The sequence below is a fragment of the Furipterus horrens genome, unplaced genomic scaffold, assembly GCF_987537825.1.
Source record: "Furipterus horrens unplaced genomic scaffold, mFurHor1.1.pri manual_scaffold_1, whole genome shotgun sequence".
In the NCBI taxonomy this organism is placed as follows: domain Eukaryota; kingdom Metazoa; phylum Chordata; class Mammalia; order Chiroptera; family Furipteridae; genus Furipterus; species Furipterus horrens.
Genome location: NW_028327171.1, coordinates 136353803 through 136358778, shown reverse-complemented (window position 1 = coordinate 136358778; position 4976 = coordinate 136353803). Strand labels below are relative to the sequence as shown.

At 38.4% G+C, this 4976-nt stretch overlaps 1 pseudogene; it reads right to left on the bottom strand.

The window, feature by feature from the left end:
- Window positions 1–452: 452 nt before the first annotated feature.
- LOC150021962 (peptidyl-prolyl cis-trans isomerase D pseudogene) lies at window positions 453–1677 on the bottom strand (annotated as a pseudogene).
- Between the last annotated feature and the right edge of the window lie 3299 nt (window positions 1678–4976).

Genomic DNA, 4976 nt, shown 5'->3' with positions numbered 1-4976 from the left:
GGCTACTGGGGCTCAGTGGATTGAGCATTGGCCTGCAAGCCAAGTGTCGCTGCTTCGATTCCGAGTCAGGGCACACGACTAGGTTGCACATCAGGTCCCCAGTTGGGGGCGCAAGTGAGAGGCAACCACACAGTGAAAAAAATAAAAAATAAAATAAGTTCATTCATACACAATAATCTCTTTGATCTTCTGATATTACTTTCTGAAACAATATAGATTCCCATTATGTAATCTTCTTTCAGTTTTATAACAAATATTTGGTATTCTGTTACTTTCAATTTCTTTTCTTTTTTTTTTTTTTTTTTTTTTTTTTTTTTTTTTTTTTTTTTTAGTTTATAACACTTTTATTAAGAGTGAACAGGTATCAGTATTCCTAAACTGCAAACAACGGGGAACTGAAGTATCAAAGGAGAAACATTAAGGATCATATGTAATAGACAAAAACCCTTAATTTTCTTACTGCCTTTATACATCAATGTGTGATATTTAAGTATAAATGAATTCCTTATTAAGCAAACATTTTTGCATACGCTGCCTTCTCTTTTTCTTTCTGTGCCTTTATCTTTTGTTTGACTTTCAGCAGTTCTGTCTGGATAGCTTTATCTTCCGGTGCTATCTCCTGAGCTTTCTTAAGATCAGCCAATGCTTGGTCATATTCTTTTAATCCTTGCCATCCTTGAGCTCTACGGTACAGTGCTTTGGTATTTGACGGGTCTATTTCAAGAGCCTCCAAACAACTGTCAATTGCTCCCTGCCAATTTGACATCCTCAGTTTACAAGCACCAGTATTTAGCATGCAGCTTAAAGCTACAGGTTGCAGCTTCAATCTATCTGCTTCCTCAGTTACAGCCTTTGAACCTTCCACGTATCTTAAAACCTTTGAGTATTTTTTAATGGCCATCTCCCAGTTCTGGGATTTAAAAAAAGTATTTCCAATGTTTTTTAAGTCTTCTGTTATTAATAATATTTTATCTACGTCTTTTAAATCTATATCTGGATCCTTGGGGAAACCTGGATGCCTGTCACCAGAACCATCTTCTGGGAATATTCCCCAATCATCCCCTTCCTTCAATTCTCCGCATTCTGCAATAACGCGCAATTTAGCAGGTTTTTCACCTTTCACTTCTACATTCTCCAGAATTCTTGCCACACCCATTCCTTTCATTACTTGGCCAAATACCACATGTTTCCCATCCAAATGAGGAGTCGGAACTGTTGTGATAAAGAACTGGGAACCATTTGTATTTCTGTCTGCATTTGCCATGCTCAATAAACCCTCCCGGTCATGCTTATAGTAGAAATTTTCATCTTCAAACTTTTCACTATAAATACTTTCTCCACCTGTCCCATTCTGATTTGAGAAATCTCCACCCTGAATCATAAATTTCTTAATAATTCGATGGAATGGGCATCCTTTGAAATGGAGAGGTTTCCCGGTGGTAAGTCCAATGCCTTTTTCTCCTGTACACAATGCATGAAAATTCTCTGCAGTTTTTGGTACAGTATCTGCAAATAATTCTAAGACAATTCGACCAACTCGCTCGCCTCCGAAGTCCACGTCAAAGAACACTCGGGGATTACTGGGGTTGGAGGGCTTAGCTTGGGGTGTTGGGAACGACATTTTCACTTGCAGACGCGTTTGGAAGCAGGTTCGGAGCACCGCGTGGCCACCTGGTAGCTGAGACCAGAGAGCACCCTGTTACTTTCAATTTCCATTGATTCATCAGACCTGTTACTTCACTATAACAGAGTTAGTTGGGTGCTTTCAAATACAAAGAAACGTGTGTTTAAAATGATAGATTTTGAAGTTTTTAATTATTTTAGTCATCGAAACTTGATTGTTAACCAGATTTTATTATTTATATTCACATTTAAGCTACAGGATTAAGAAGAAGAAAAAAACATATTTTAATAGGACAAAGCACAGATAAGGTTCAGCACTGGCATCTGTTTAAAAAGACTGACCATCTGACTGAAGTCATTTTGTTTCATGATACGGAAATGGCATTCATGTATTCTAGACACACCAAAATATGAGATCAATGAAAGGATTAGATTGTGAGCAGTTGTGGAACATAACCACACTCCATGTCTCGTTTCTAAAAGACATATTCAAATAATTTTAAAAATTCAGGAGAATACAAATTAATTTTTCTAATGAAAACAATTAAATACTTAAGGGAAGGGACTGTAATAACATGCATGTATAAAATAAATTTTAATGAAGAATGGTAAGAAGTCTCAAACTATAGAGAAAATAAGCTTTAGAAAAAAGTTTAGATGGCATGCAAAAACATGCTAATAGATAAAATTTACATTAAAAACACATTTTGTTTTTAAAGTTTATCTACTAAGAGACATTTTCCACTATATTGCCATCCAAAACTTGCATAGATGATATGCATTTTTAATAGTCCTACCCTGATGCCAACACATTCACAAAGTTAAATTGTAATTATTTATCAAAATGTTTGATATACCTGATGGAAAATGGCAAATTAAAAAAATACTTCCAATATTTTCAAGAATCCAGTGTAAGATCTCTGTTTTGGTACCTATGTTTATTCTAGTTCAATAAGTAAAGGACCTTGTGAATGAAGGGTCAATTACAGCAAAAAGCACTTTACTTAGAATTATAGACCCTAAATTCCCATCTTTGAATCAGGCCAGTTATGTAAATTTAATCAAGTTTTTTAATCCCTTCATGCCTCATTATGTTAAAATCATGAAGTTGAAGGAAGATTCCAAGTTTACCTTGTCGACTACTAACCTAATCTGTGGCCATCAGCAGGAGTTCAAAACTGAAATGTCTTCAATATTTAAGCAAGGGACATAAATGTATGAAAAGTGTTTGATGGCTAGGAACAATAGCAAATTCAAGTTTGCATTTTTGCCTGTCATTCAATATAAAATGTCAAACTTTGGGGCCAAATATTTCTACTGCTCTGTAACATTTTGATTGTTGGTTTCCCAGCCTCTGTGCAATGTGCAAAGAAATAAAATAATCCTGTTTGCCATTTAATACTTAATTTTTTAAATGAATACATAAAACAAAGAGAGAGAATTATCTGCCTTTCAAAGTAGCAGAAACCTTTTAAAACAACAGGAATGTTAGACTAAGTGGTCTCTAGGGTACTTTTATATCCAACATCATATTTTCTAGACCATTGCTGTTGCCCCAGCATCAGCATCACCGAGAACTTGTGTACAGTCATCACCCTGTAGCCACAGTTCCCTTTCCATAATTTCAGTTATCTGAAGTAAAGTACAGTCCAAAAATATTAAGTAAAACATCCCAGAAATAAAGAATTCATAATTTTTAATTCCACACAGTTCTGAGAAGTGTGATGAAATCTTGTGCTGCCCAATTCCCTCCCTGCTCCCACCCCAGGAAGTAAATCCTCCCTTTGTCCTGTGTGTCCATGCTGTGGTGTATACACCTTGAGCCCATTGTTCACTTAGTAGCTACCTTGGTTATCAAATTGATTATCAGAAAGAAAGAGATCATATTCACATAACTTTTATTACAGTATATTATTATAGTTATTCTATTTTATTGTTAGTTATTATTGTTAATCTCTTACTATGCCCAATTGGTAAATTAAACTTTATGATAGGTATGTACAGGGGTGGGTAAAAGTGTTACAGAGTAGGGGTGTCAAAAAATCCCCAGAGCCTGCGGGTTGGAGGATGGGGAAAGGAAACAGCTTTCAGGATGCCTTCACATGCCTGTGGCTAGTGGCTAGTGTATTTGTTACACAAATGGCTTTGATACTTCCAAGACCCCAAGAAGATGAGAGGAGTTTTTGGACCATAGAATGGTACAGAAAGAGCACACACAGCCTATGTAAGGTTCTGTAAATGGTCAGAACTGGTTACCGCACCCACTGCATCAGAGAATGCAGTCAGGCATTTAAAAATAAGTGGCAGACAGTTTTAGGGGATAACACCATGCGGATTTGAGAAGGGGGGTTCTCCATGCGGTTTTGAGAAGGGAGAATTCCATGCGACTTTGAAAGGGCAAAGAGTGAACCATGTGTGATCCAGTGCAACATGGCACATGCTTTCCTGGACTGTTACACAGAGGCTGATGACATCATACCCCAGATCCTAAAGGAGACAGCTGACAGATAAGGGATGGGGAACTTCTGGGCATGTTTTTGGCTTCTAGCTTTTTGGGGAGCAAGGGAAGTGCTGGGTCCCGTGGGAGAACAGGGCTCTGAGCTGAAGTGCTCACTGCCCTCCCCAGGGTGGAATATTGTAAATAAAGACCTGTTTTCCTCAATACTAGTTGTTGGGTTTTACACCAAGGTGCCACGTGAAAGAACCCTCTTTCATTCTGTAACAGTTTTGGCGACTCCAGATGGGACTAATGTAACCTGTAGCAAGGTTCACTCTGTAACAAAAGTAGGTTAATAATAATAAATAAAACAATAATAAAAAATAATACAAGAATAAACTGTACATTATACTTACAACTTTAAACCTACTTTTGCCCACCCCTGTATGTATAGGAAAATAATAGTGTATATATATATATACACTATATATATCGTCGTCGGCAGCCGTCCGTCTCGAGAGACGATGGTGTAGCTTCTTAAGAGTCTATCTGCACCGCCGAGAATGGTTGTGCAGTCCGACTCGGGAGTGACACGGTATCTGTCTCCTCCCGTGTTGAATTGACATCTTGCGATGACGCTGGAGTGTCCTCTCCAGTGAAATTGAAGCTACAGAGCCTTGAGAGATGATGGTGTAGCTTCTTAAGAGTCTATCTGCACCGCCGAGAATGGTTGTGCAGTCCGACTCGGGAGTGACACGGTATCTGTCTCCTCCCGTGTTGAATCGACATCTTGCGATGACGCTGGAGTGTCCTCTCCAGTGAAGCTGAAGCTACAGAGCCTGGGCAGGGTGATATGGAGGGTCTGCTGTTGCCCATGCAGCAGACCCCCCCTCTCTTCGCAGCTGAAGGGTCCAAG